Source organism: Peromyscus leucopus, chromosome 6 (genome assembly GCF_004664715.2).
Source record: "Peromyscus leucopus breed LL Stock chromosome 6, UCI_PerLeu_2.1, whole genome shotgun sequence".
Taxonomy (NCBI): Eukaryota; Metazoa; Chordata; class Mammalia; order Rodentia; family Cricetidae; genus Peromyscus; species Peromyscus leucopus.
In genome coordinates, this window is record NC_051068.1 from 56,590,366 (window position 1) to 56,604,852 (window position 14,487).

At 42.8% G+C, this 14,487-nt stretch overlaps 1 protein-coding gene across 2 annotated transcripts in view; it reads right to left on the reverse strand.

Annotated features, from left to right (window-relative positions):
* The window catches only part of Fnip2 (folliculin interacting protein 2), a 118,959-nt gene that overhangs the window by 103,632 nt on the left and 840 nt on the right, over positions 1-14,487 (reverse strand). The gene's annotated exons all lie outside the window — the stretch shown is intronic.

Here is a 14,487-nt window from a genome sequence, read left to right on the forward strand (position 1 = left end):
ATACCCAGTTTCAAAACTCGAGTAGTTACACACACATTAATGATTCAATTCAAATAAACACGGCTTAGACGTAGATATCTTAACTGCCACATGAAAAGAAATGAAGCTCTAACTGAGTTCATCAAGTTAGCGGAGGCAGCATTCCACGTCTGAGACCATAGGTCAGAGACGCATCAGAGGTGCAGATTGGACTGAAGTCTGGTACGAACAAGATTTAGCAAAGATAAATGGAGGTGGGCCATTGGCAGTAGAAAAAGAAAAAGCGTTAGCCATTAAAGGGAATGAAGTTTCAATGGTACAAGAACAACATACTGACCGAATTGGAGCGCAACACGTCTTCTGTCATAAATCGTCACTTCATACGAGGGCGGGGGTTACTCATGAGCGGTCAACCTCATCTCAAATTACAACTCATTTGATATTGTCACCAAGATGTTATGTATCTCCTTTTAAACAGCCCGTTTATCCCTAGTCTTCCTATGTCTTTAGTTATGCTAGCATTACTCCCAGTGACGCAGGCTCAAAAAATACCTGACTAGCTTTAAGTATGACTGGACTTATTTTGGATTAGTTCTCGTGTTTATGAATTCACTCTTCCTCCATTTCACATCCGTGTCCAGTGCTCGCCTTGAGAGAAAGGCACCTGTACATCCACACCATGCTGTACCAAAGAGAAGCAAGTGAGGCCAACCACAGCCTACTAAATACATATGCGTACAGGCTCAGGTGCAATACCTCAGCCTTAAAGTCTGCGAGCCAGCTTTCAAATCCGTTGAGACAGGACTCATGAAGTGATGGACTCAGTGGAACCAACCATGATTAGACTTATGCCACTGGCAGAGGTTGCCAAACATCATGCGAGCTGAATGGTCTCGCCCCTCCCACCCTGTGAGGAGAGGAAGAGAAATGTGTGATAACGCAAAAACTACTTCGACCCACTACGTTTTAGGTCGGATAGCTTAATCAAGGCCCACGATCCCAAGCATTGTTTGTTTCGTTCGTCCGAAATGCGATTTTTGCGACTGTAGCAGGCGTCATTAGCTAGGAGTAGGTGACAGACATCATCTTAGGAGGCCTGTATTGTTGCCTATTGCCTGAAATGCAAAGAAAAACTCAGGAACTTCTCATGGCCGGCTTTATTCAGCTCTATCAAGCCTCAGTTACCATATGCTGACATTTACAGGTTAGGACAGCCTTATCGGTTGCGAGGCCACTGGACTCCAGATCTTAGTTTTTTCAAATGCGGGGCAGAAACATCGTTTTAATCATTCACGGATTTCATCCAGTTCTGGCCTCCTCACGTCTCATAATGATATCTCCGTGGGGGTAAACCACTTTTGAAAGCAGAAATAGTGTGAAGGGGGCTGAGCTTGAGCGTGCTCGAGTCTGGCGATCTTGCAGTAGGTTAGAGACTAATGCTTCCAGAGTTTAGACTCCAGCACCCATATGCGAGGCTAGGTCGCACCATTCTGTGACTCTAGTCGTCGGGGGAGCCAATGCCTTCTGTGTCTTGCTCCGTCAACATATGGGCCTGCGATGCACATAGATTACATCGCAGGCAAACACTCATCACATCATAAAATAGAAAGAAAGAAAATCCTACAAAGAAAAAAAGGATAAGAAAATTGTGACGCAGGCTGCAGTACCCTTGCACATAAGCCTTTCTGAATTAAATCCACAGCAGGCATAGGGCATGGCTAATGTTGCCGTAAAACAATGTGAGCATCGTGTGAGAGTACTGGGTTTTCAACCCGCGCCGCACCTCAATTAAGCCAGAAAGATACATCATGAAACAGTCAATCGACAAATAAGAGACGAAATTAGCCTCTACTACAGCTGGTGATGGCACTCACAGTTTGGTGTGTGAGTGATAACCTTGTATTATGCTATTTTTTGGGTCAAGGTAGCCCTCAGAACTACAGCATTAATAACATGTTCGCAGCAACTCCTTCTCCGTGATAATGTCTCAAACATTTTCTGCTTCCCTGAATGACAGGGAAATTGCACTGAACAATTCTCAGCATCCCTACAGCAAACTACCAAGCTCTAGAGAGAGCGTACTTTTCTTAGTGAGATTTAGGAGACTCACTATGACCATTGAGTCTGGCGTAAGAGATAAATATAAGCAGTTGATATACGCCTGGGAGGTTATAAGGCCTCAGCCTGGAGTAGAGGGCCAGCCCAAGGCTTTCATAAATTCCTCACTCATCATCTCAGGATGAGCTTGGTCTGGTGACAGTCAGGCGTGGCCCGTTGCAATCACCTTCAGAAGGCTGTATGGCAGTTGTAAGTAGGCTTCCGCCAGGATAAAACTCACTTGAGATTGACCGGAAGCGTGGTTGGAGTCTGAATCATGTTCTTTTGCGAATGAAGGGTTGGTGACCACCACTATCGTATCAAAGGATGCTGAAGGCTGTGTTATCTTGTGAGAAGGAACAAGGTAGTTACCGGTCGAAGCAGCGCGTTCAAGGGAGAATAGGCGGGCACGAGACATGCTAATGTTTTGCCACTCAGACGAGAGGGAGCTACTGGGTTCGAGTCCGACTCTCAGAGCTCACATCTGGCAATGAGTATGGTCTGTTTAAGTGCTAACAGATATGATTAATTTTTACAATATTTTTGCGTCAGGCTCGAAAGTCTAGTATCAAGTAGGGAGTTATAAGATGTGACTAGAGTCGGTGATAATTGTTCTCAGTGGGCTAATTGCCCGCTCTCTTGTCCTGAGGTTCCTGAATGATCTGAAGTCTGCAGTGTTCCCATTAAGGGCATTCCTCGGGTGGATATGCAACTGCCTCATACAGACTGGTTTCTTTTGATTCCTCTTGACACTTGCCACCTAAGCAGTCATCATTGAGGCATTCATGCGCCACCGAAACATTCATTCGGCCTTCACCCCTTCAAGAGAAATAAACGTCAAAGAAACTAAATATTTAAATATAATGAATCAAAGCTTTTGTGCCCTAGGAGTGTTGGTCATTAGTCGCATGATGCCTTGTATAACCACGCACTCCGAGCGAACGGGCAGCGGACAGGGAAGGCCGAATGCCGAGCAGGCATTAAAGCAAAAGTCCAACGCAAACTGGACTTGTACTGGATTTGGAGAGAGAGTACGACAATGGAGTAACGATTTCTGGTCATGTGAATTTGCACAACTACTGAGCTATTGCTCGGTGCAACTGTTGATAGTTAGTGGATGACAGAGGTCAGCAGGAGTACAAGGATATCTATCTTTTGCCTCACACAGCTCTCTGCAAATCTGAAGCATGGTGCAGAATGCGCAGTGCTCAGCCCACTGAAGGGGGGAGGAGATTCGGAGACCTATTTATGTACAGCCAGATGACATCTGCTTTCCCTCCTTCTTACTAGTATTGTAGAGCCTAGTTGATGTCCACTCACTCCATCCCGCCCCACCACAATGCTTTTTTTTTAACTTCCTTTTAGCTTTCTAGTTCTTGGTTATCTATTTGCATAGTTACTGAAACATTCACCACTTCGATACCCAACAGTTTTGGAATTTCTAATCTACAGTACACAGTTTATAATAATACAGCCGTCACCACTTCCACGTCCCCTGGTATCCTAGGACGCTAACACCGTAAGTAGTTTTGCTGCTTTCCTACTGTACAACTACTGAGTGAGTGTCATTAACCCGCATAATGATATTGCCTGAAGAATGTCGGTCTAACATACATCCTTTTTAAATCGTCACCTACAAGAGCTTTTTCTTTTGAGTTATTAGGTCAAGTAATAATGTGAGATCTGGGAAGATGACTGGGTCAATAAAGTATGAGGACCTCAGTCCAGATCATATAAAATAATGATTAAATGTCATTTAATTAAGGACTAAACAATAAGAAACATGCTCTTACCCTATAGCCCCAAAGGGTTGTCTGCATAACAGAAAAAGAGAATACCCAACTTTCTGGGCACGTCAGAGAGATAGCTGGCATCTAAAGTGTTAAACACTACAGAGACTAGATCAGTGATTTTGTAGCTTTTTCCTCACACCTCCGAAACCAGCCCTGTTTCATCTCTTGAGGAATGTGCAGGTTAACATCTAACCTGTCCCCAACTTGTGAAAAACCTAATGGTTGCCATAACAACATGCAACTAAGTTTACTGGATCAGACCAAGCTCCTAGCAGGTATGCAGGCTCCCTATTGACTCTGTGAGAACGAATTTCTAAAGCCCTGGTGCCCAGAGGCACTGTTGTAGTAGGGTATTATTTTAAGGTGTGTTAATTTTGTTTATGTTGCATTTGTTTAACTCTGTGAAGCTGCGTTACTGTGCCTGTCTAAAACACCTGATGTTTAATAAAGAGCTGAACAGCAAGGCAGGAGAAAGGATAGGCGGGGCTGACAGACAGAGAGAATATACAGAAGGAGATATTTGGGAGAAGAGAAAAAGAGATAGAGGAGAGAGAGCAAAAGATCTAGGAGCCAGGGAAGGAGGAGGACTCCAGGGGCAGCCACCCAGCTACACAGCCAGCCACAGAGTAAGAGTAAGATTTACAGAAGTTACAGAACAGGAAAGACCCAGGCAAAAGGCAGACATATTGTGTACCTGAATAAACTTGCCTGAGGATCAGAGGGCAGAGCCAGCCACTACATTAGACATAGAGGTCAGGTAGTGGTGGCACACACCTTTATCCCAGCACTTGAGATCTCATGCCTTTGCTTGGGAAGCACACACGCCTTTAATCCCAGAAGTAATACGGCAAGGCAGAGAAAGGCATATAAGGCGTGAGGAAACAGGAACTCACTCTCTTAAAGCTGAGGATTTCGAAGAGGTAAGCTAGTGGCTGGCTATTCTGCTTCTCTGGTCTTTCAGCTTTCACCCTGATATCTGGCTCTGGGTTTCTTGTGGGTTTTTTTGTTTGTTTGTTTGTTTGTTTGTTTTAATTAAAAGACCGTCTAAGATTCGAACAACAATAATCTAAAGTTAAGAAAAGCTGGCTAGAAACAAGCCACGCGAAGAATGGGCAATCACAAGTAAGAATAAGCCTCCTTGTGTGATTTATTTGGGAGCTGGGTGGCAGACCCCCCAAAACTGTGCAAAAACAAACACCACCACACTGTGATGCCTAGTAACCACGTTTCATTTTCTATTATGTATCAGTAGATTAAAAAGCATCAATGACCATTAATTTAAAGATCTATGAGATACAGACATGCTCTTATGTATGATTTTTAAAAATCCAGGGCTGGAGAGACAGGTCATTGGTTAAGAGCACTTGCTGCTCTTGCAGATGACATAGGTTCTGTTCAACCAAACCACACGATGGCTAACAATATTCTGTAACTCCAGTTCCTGAGGATTGGACACCCGCTTCTGGTCTATGTGAGCACCAGGCATGCACATAGTATACACATATACATGAAGGCAAAATACTCATACACATAAGTAAAAACAGAATAAAATAGTATTTTTTAAAAATTCTAGGTTAAGGTGATAAAAAATCATTTTTCAAATAGATATATTGCTTTGAAAAAAAATATATGTATATACACACCACACTACAGCCATATGCTAGGTACAAATTCAGAGCTCAATTTACAAGTGAAGCAAATCATGGGTACAGTGTGATGGCACATATCTGTAATCCCAGCCAGCAATTGGGAGGCTGAAATAGGAAGATCAAGAATTTAAGGCAGGGGACCAGTAAGATGGCTCAGGGGTAAAGGTGCTTGCCACCAAACTGGACAACCTGAGTTCCACCCCCAGGACCCACAGGCAGAAGGGCGGAGGGAGGGAGGGAGGGACAGAAAGACATACACACAGAGAAAGAGACAGAGAGAGACAGTATGCTGTGTGATAGCGCTCTGTATAAATAAAATGCTGATTGGCCAGTAGCCAGGAAGTATAGGTGGGACAAGCAGAGAAGAAAATTCTGGGAACAGGAAGGCTGGGTCAGAGAGACACGCTGCCAGCCGCCATGAGTAACAACATGTGAGATACTGGCAAGCCACGAGCCATGTGGCAAGGTATAGATTTATAGAAATGGGTTAATTTAAGATAGAAGAACTAGATAACAAGAAGCCTGCCACGGCCATACAGTTTGTAAGCAATGTAAGTCTCTGTGTTTACTTGGTTGGGTCTGAGCAGCTGCAGGACTGGCGGGTGAGAGAGATTGTCCTGATTGTGGGCCAGGCAGGACTGGAGAAAACTCCAGCTACAACAGAATTTGGATTTTTGTGGTTTTTTTTTAAAGAAAAGCTTCCAGGAAGCCTGGGCTATCAAGAGAGTTTAAGACCAGTCTAGGCAACTTTAAAAAATTACTTTTAATTGAAAAGCTAGGGATGTAGTAAAGCTCAAAGAAAGCAATCCCCAGGTTCAATCCCCAGCCACACCCACCCTTAAAAAAAAAGATCACATGCACAAAAAATTAAAAGATTCTAAATGTAATCCAAATGAAAGGAATACAGCTTAGAGAAAAAAATATGAGGGACTCAGACTGATGCTAATACTAAAATACTTTTTAAATTTTGTCCAGTTTTAAATTTTATATTTATTTGTATGTGTGTGTGTGTATATATATATATATATATATATATATATATATAGAGAGAGAGAGAGAGAGAGAGAGAGAGAGAGAGACACAACCATGGCACACACACAGAATTCAATGAACAATCTGTGAATCGGTTCTCTTCTTATACCATATGGGTCTCAGAGACTGGACTCAAGTCCTCAGGCCTGATGGCAATCACCTCTTCCCCCCTGAACCATCTGAAACCCCCCCCACACACACACACACACACCTCTGCTCTTAATACTAAAATCTTAGGTCACAGAAGAGCACCCTACTACACAACACTAATGTACAACATTACATTCTTCATGGCTGCATTTTCATTACATTGGTTTACTGCATTCTTTCTTCCTGGCTGCATTTTCATTACATTGGCTTACTGCATTCTTTCGGTACAGACAGAAAGCACTGTTTAAAAAGCCCTGTAGCATGATGTATGAGAAGGCCCACTGTCCTCTGCAGAAGTCCATACAATGGCAGCTGGACGGAATCTGCCTGAACAAAGGGGATGCCAGCCCATCTCCATCCCCATCCCACCCCAACCCCCCCATTCAAGCAGGGTTACAAAAGTGCCTGTGTGGGCCATGGTGAGTCATGGATGTTCCATTTACAGACGGGGTGGGGTGGAGAGAAATCACTATTACATGCCCAGTGAGCTGGAAAAGTCCATCCTGTTTTTCCTCTTTTATATAATAATCATTTTTTTTTTTTTACAAACCTGAGATAAAGTATGCTTGGAAAAGAGGAACCTACCAACTCACTTTTATAGCCAAGAACATGACCTCACAGCCCAGGCCCAAAGATTCACATTAGGCAAAGCCCCTGTGTAATCACTGCACACAGTGTGTGTCCCTTTTTACAGCACAAGAAGAAAAACAGTAGCTGGAGAAGTGATGCACATTACCATTCCTACCTCCTATTCAACCACCAGTAGTTCAGGCTGACAGCCAAAGCACTGGAGGAAAGCAAGGAGGCAAGACGGAGCCTTTTTTTTTTTTTTTTTAAATAAAACTTCCCTTGCCAAGAAACAAAGTGGCTTCCTTAAGTTGACCTTTAGAAGCAAACCATGAAACACAACCTGAACTAACAACAATAAAAAAAAAAAAAAAAAAAGTTCTCCTTTCAACGCTAAGTTCTGCTCATGTCCAGGTCCAAATTTCAACCCCACAAACTTCATCCAACAGTAATGTGTAACGCGGCAAACTCCCACGTTAGAACTGATTTACAGCAGCCATGCACTGTACAGCGCCAGTGGGAAGGCAGGCTGGTGTACCCATCAAATTCCAGTCCAGCCCAGGTTACACAGCGACACCCTGGCGCAAAGAAAAACAATCACAAAAACATAATTACATGGTTTTGCTTTATAAACCTATAAACTAGCCTCGCCCAGTGTAGTACTCATGCCTAAGCCCTGTACCGGGGAGGCTCACTCAGGCAGGAAGACAACAGGTACAAGGCTGGGCAGCATAGTTCCTGTCTCAAAAAAACAAAAACAAACAACAAAAAGAAAAGAATCCAACCCAGGTCTCTCATTCAAGCTCTGGAAAAACAGAGAAGAGCTGTCACCCTTCTCTACAGACTTCTCAAGTAAAACTGGAAACCTGCATTCAGCAATAGAACTATGCTCCAGTTCTAGAGAAAGGCCACTCTGGGCCTCACAGACGGAGGGGAAGCGGCAAACTGCCCTCCTGAGACCTGTATTGAACTTGTGTTTAAAATGTACTAAATCTCACAACAAGCACGTCATTGTAACAGCAGGAGCTTTCAGTTATCTTAACAAAGAGGAAAAGGTTAATTTTTAGGTAAGGTCTAGTGTACCCCAGGCTCGCCTCTAACTTGCTATGTAGCCAAGAATTACCTTTTGGGGACTGGAGAGATGGTTCAGTGGTTAAGAGCATTGGCTGCTCTTCCAAAGGACCTGGGTTCAATTCCCAGCACCCACATGGCAGCTCACAACTGTCTGTAACTCCAGTTCCAGGGGATCTGACATCCCCATACAGACATATATGCAGGCAAAACCTCAATGTACGTTAAATAAATAAATAAATCTTTAAAAAAACAAAAACAAACAAAAAGACAGAATTACCTTCCGCTCCCCCACTCACCTCTCCCCCACGAGTGCTGGATAATAGGTGTGCATCGCCACACCCAGGTTATGTGGTGCTGGGGTTGAATCTGGAGTTTCCTGTGGGCTAGGTAAGTACTCTACCAATTAGGCTGTATCACCAGCTCACTAAAATTTCATTCTTGATAATAAAAACCACGAGGAAAGAAGGGAGGTAAGAGAAGAGCAACGGAAGACTAAACATAAGAAAGCACATTATATAATTTATGGAAATGTCATAAAGAAACCATGGTTGTGAGCAAAGCATATTATATACATGTATGGAAATGCCAGAATGAAACCCATTGCTTTGTACAGTTAACATATACCAGTGAAAAATTTTAAAACATGTTGATTAAAAGCCATTGAATATAACACATCAGACCCCTGTACTACACAACACAGTGTCTTCTCACTGACAGCTGTAGCTTCAGAACCCATTCATTGTCTCTGACAATACCTATCAAATTCAGAGCTGCAAAGTGGAACTATTTAGCTTTATACTAAATTCTACAAAAGTGTGGATTTCATCTGTAACTTTAAATAAATGCTTTGGGTGGGAAAAAAAAACTTGCAAATAACTCAGGGGGAAAAAAGTACTGCATTACTAAAAGTATTTCTGAATGTGCAGTCACACGTGTCCAGGTCTGAAATGCTGCCTGCCATTTATTTGTCTTTAATGCATCTCTGAAATCACAGGGTCTGTGTTTTACCACCGACTGCATCAAGGCTAAAAATCATCAGTGTGGAAACAAAACAGCAATCAAAAGAATTGTACAAACAAGTGAAAAAACATCAACTTCAACTGCCTCAAGTCTGCACAGGAAGAAAGCAGACTCTGGAAACAGTTCCATGTTTAGAAAAGCTTCAAAAGAAGAATACGAAACTTCATTACCTAAGATGAGTTGCTACTTAAATCATTTTGAGTTGTATTCTATTTTCTGAGAGTTTTCTAACCCACTTTATTACCTCCTCACCTAAAATCTTTTATAAAGTATCATTTTACACATGACTTAACACTGGACAAGCAGAGAAAATCTAGACCTATTGTTCAGCTTCATGTCAACATGTTCCATGAGGCAAGACTAAATGGCTTCCCTATTTTGTCTTCCAGGATCTCTTTTTGTTGTTTACTTTGTTGTGTTGTGACAAGGTCTCATGTAGCCCAGGCTAGCCTCGGACTCCCTACAAAACTGAGGCTAGTCTTCAATTCCTGATCCTGCTGCCTCAGCCTCCCGAAAGCTAGGGTTACAGGCATGCACCACTGTGCTGAGATGGTCTAAGAGCATTAGATGGCATAGTTTCCTTATTCACCTCTGCTAAAATCACTAATAACCTCTCACGATATGTGATAATATGTCAAAACAAGGACGTACATCGAGAGTAAGCCATAGATAGATATATGGTGGAAGATAAGGACATCTCTACAGTCTTATTTTATGGGCATTATAAACGTGAATGTATGGAGTTGGGGAATGCTTCAGTAGGTAAAGCGCTTGCCGTGGACACCTAAGAACAAGACTTTGAATCCCCAGAACACATACACGACCCATCCACATAGCACAAGGTCTGTTACCTCAGGTCAACTAGTGGAAAAGGCGGCATAAAAAGAACAGCAAGATGGAAAGCCAGGACCTGCACCTCTGACCACAAGTATGCTGTGGAACACTCATGCCCACACAAATGCATACATCACATACATACACATCACACTCATTCTCTCTCTCTCTCTCTCTCTCTCTCTCTCTCTCTCTCTCTCACACACACACACACACACACACACACACACACACACACACACACACCCACCATGGGGGAGGGGGGTCTACTAGAACACAAACCATGTTTTTTACCCAGAATATTCTCTACTCTACCCTAGAACAATCCCATTATAAATAACCACACCCTGGCAATATGAACGAAGGCAATCTTGCCCAAATCATGCCTACCATAATAACAGTGAATGAGCTTTTAATTTTGAACTGAGTATAAAACTGTATTCTCTCTAGGATTTAGGCTTATGTATATATTTGTCATCATTCCTGGAGTATGTCTATTTATTCATCTTAGTATATAATCTGTTGTCCTTTATACCCTGAACTCCAGGGCGCATAGCCATGGGCGTCCTCGAAGGCTTTGTACAGGTGCAAGGCCAAGCTGTAAACTGGCATTAGCAGCTCTTTGGTAATAAGTGGATTTAATTATATTTATCCTAGCCCTGTAACAGATTATTTGAATTGTTCTAACAGAACAAATGGGGATTACCACTAACTAGGCCATTTGGCCTTAGGTATTCAGGACCGGAGGAAAGAACTAAGCTCCCTCTTGTTGACATTTACACAGCTAATTACCACAGATCTCCCTCTTGGTGGCATTTACTCAGTTAACTACCGAGCGGTGACAATGCTTTCATCTGCTCCCTGTGTCCGACGTGATGTTCACTTCATCTAACCAATCCAGAATAGAGGAAAACATTTAACAGGCCATCTTTCCCACCACCCCTTAAGTGGAAACTGGCTCAATAATTTACCAGAGATATTTAAAAAACAAAACAAGATGTGGGCGGTGGTGGCACACACCTTTAATCCCAGCACTCGGGAGGCAGAGGCAGGCGGATCTCTGTGAGTTCGAGGCCAGCCTGGGCTACAGCACGAGCTCCAGACAGCCAGGGCTACACAGAGAAACCCTGTCTCGAAAAATCAAAAACCAAAACAAAACAAAACAGGAGCCAAGCATGATAGCACATGCCGGCAACTGAAATATCTTCAAGTGTATTCTGATCCATGGGGATCAGAAGTTCCAGATCAGCCTTGGCTACAGGAGACCTTGTCTCAAAAAACCCAAAGAATCAAAACCTGAAAACTCCTAGCATGGGCAAGGCTGTAGATTTAGTCTGAGGCCCAGCGATGAATAAATGAATAAATAAATAAATAACAATAATATAAGAGCCATGCACAGTGGCACAGACTGGGAATCTCAGCATTTGGGAGGTAGAGACAGAAGGACCAAGAGTTCAAGACCTACTCAGCCCTTGATGCGGCTGAAGGGGGGGACCTCGGTCCTGCCTCAACTTGGTATGCCATGCTTTGTTGACTCCCATGGGAGGCCTACCCCTTTCTGAGGAGTGGATGGGGGAGGCAGGTGTAGAAAGGAGGTGGGAAGAGGGAACGGGAGGAGAGGAAGGAGGGGAAACTGTGGTTGGTATGTAAAATAAATTTTAAAAAAATTAATAAAGTAAAATAAAAGAGACTTTGTCTCAAAACAATAAAAACAATCTTAAGATAATCTTTTAACTACCATGCATGAGACCCTGGGTTTGGTCCTCAGTACATGGGGGAAAAAAATCGATAATATAATGTTTCAAATATGAGCCAGGTATGGAAGACACTGGATATACCTTGACTATTAAAAAGACCTATGTAGGGCTGGAGAAATGGCTCGGTGGTTAGGAGCACTGGCTGCTCTTGCAGAGGACTCGGGTTTGGTTAGCATCCACACAGGTTCACGACCAGCAATAACTCCAGGGGACCTAACACCTGTGAAAGCTTCTGCATGCATCTGATGCACGTACATACACTCAGACACACAAACACACATATATATATAAAAAAAAGTAAAATTTTTTTTAAAGTCCTATGTAAGCATGTTGACCTTAAGTCCAGAAGTCTTATTTCTAAATTCTATTCATTTTCGGACTTGGCCAGAGAGTTATTCAAATAGATACTTACCAATTAATTAAAAGTGAGACGCATTTGGAAGACCAGTAAACAAAACCTTCTAGAATGCCAAACACAATATAATTTTAAGCCAGGTCTAGGTTTCAGAAATATTACAATTATATCCTGTTTCCTGACTGCTTTGGGTCAGACTGTAAATTCAACCTCTCTTGATCCCTTTCTGTTCCCACCAAGGCCATAAAAAAAAAAAAAAAAAAAATGGGCGTTTTCTCCAGATGGTAAAGAAAATGTATAAGAAGGACTCTTGACTGTGATGACGCTCTGTAGGTGATGACTGACAGAGGATGATCTGGAAGCAGTGTGAGGTTCCGGCCACTCACTCGGACAACAAATGACCTCTGACACACAAGAAAACTACATGACATGTGGATGTGGGAAGGAGCAAAAAGCCCTGCTAAGAACAGAGGTCACACAAGTGCCCAGCACGGTGGTGAATCTGGGACCCCAGTATCTGATCACATTAGGACCAAGATTTTGACATCTAGGCCAGCCTGGGTTATTGAAGACCCTGTCTCAAAAAGGGGGGAGAGGCAACCTCAAAATTCTTCAAAAACATCTGCCTCAAAAAGCTTACTGAAAATAAAAAACTGAGGTGAACAAAAGAAAAGAAATACTACATGGGGCCTGTCAAGGTAGCTCAGCAGCCAAGAGTACTTACTTGTCGCCTGATCACCTGAGTTCGAGTCCCAGGACCCACATGGTAGGAGAGAAGTGAGTTCTGAAAGTTGTCCCTTGACCTCCACATGCATGCTGTGGAACTTGTTTGAATATGTACGTGAACATGCACACAATACACACTAATGAATTTATCATGCAAAAAAAAAATTAAAGACCCCATGGCATAATTTTGTTCTTCCTTATACACCAACGAGAAGTCAAAACACGGTACTAATAATGTGCTCACAAAGTGGGCATCCATTTTCCTAATATGGCCAAGCCCTAAATATAGTCACAACTTTTTTGTTGTTGCTCAAAATGCACCAAATTTAACCTTATCCATGGAGGGAGTGGTGGTGGACAAATAGGCCGGGAACTCGAGAAACACCACCACGGCCTCTCCATCGGCACTCCAGTGACTTTAAAAGTCCTTGGCGAGGGCTGCCCAAGTGAAGATACCTGGGTCACACAAAGCCTTTTTCTCGCCAGACCTAGCAGCACCTTGATCTAGTCTGGGGTTCTAGGAAGAAAGAGGAGAAATCACACACCCTGACTCCAAAGGAATCCTACCATTTTGAGAAGCTATACAGCAGCACTTAGTAGGCAGACAAGTAAAAAAGGCACCGAATTCCCTACCCACATCATCAGGTTCAGTTTGCCTCACTGTAAGGACACTGACTATGATACATGGAACCCTCACAACTTACCTCCCAAACACACACACACACACACACACACACACACACACACACACACAGAAATACGAGTCTATTTAACGTTTCGTTCTCACGTCGCTGGAGCCAGGCATGGCGGCACCCATGTTTACTGTAATACATACATTTGAGATCCCAGCACTTGGGAAGCAAAGGCAGGAAGATGGCCAAGGGTTTGAGGCCAGCCTCGACGACCAGAGTGATACCTCAAATATTAAAATAACAGTAATAATTTCAAAGTTCTACTTTAACTTTTAAAAGGCTTATTGTACTGACTCTAGACTTCTTCAACAATAAACTGCTTTTGCAGACATTCTGGACAAAATGCACCACCAGAATGCCAGAATCGATGTTTAATTTTTTGTGTGTTTAATTTTTTTTTTTAAATGTTGAAAACTTAACCAGTCAATAAATTACTTTCTCAACATAAGCGTGCTCAGAAACAGTACAGGACCCCGGAAAGCATCTTCGGAAACTTACTACCCAAAAGCATGGGGATTTTAAAGACTAGATTCCAAGTCCATTGCTTGGATCAAAACGCCAAGACCTGCCACTTAGAACTGTGGGTCTTGAGCAAGCTTCTTAATACATACTAATTCAAAGGTGTGTGTTCCAAAGATGAACTGTTAAATATCTGCTGCAGCTTTGTTAAATTAGACCCTGAGACGTTTCATAAAAGCATTTCCCTCCCTTTCCACTCATCATGCGGCATCAGCCTTGTAACTGATGAGGAAATTACACACT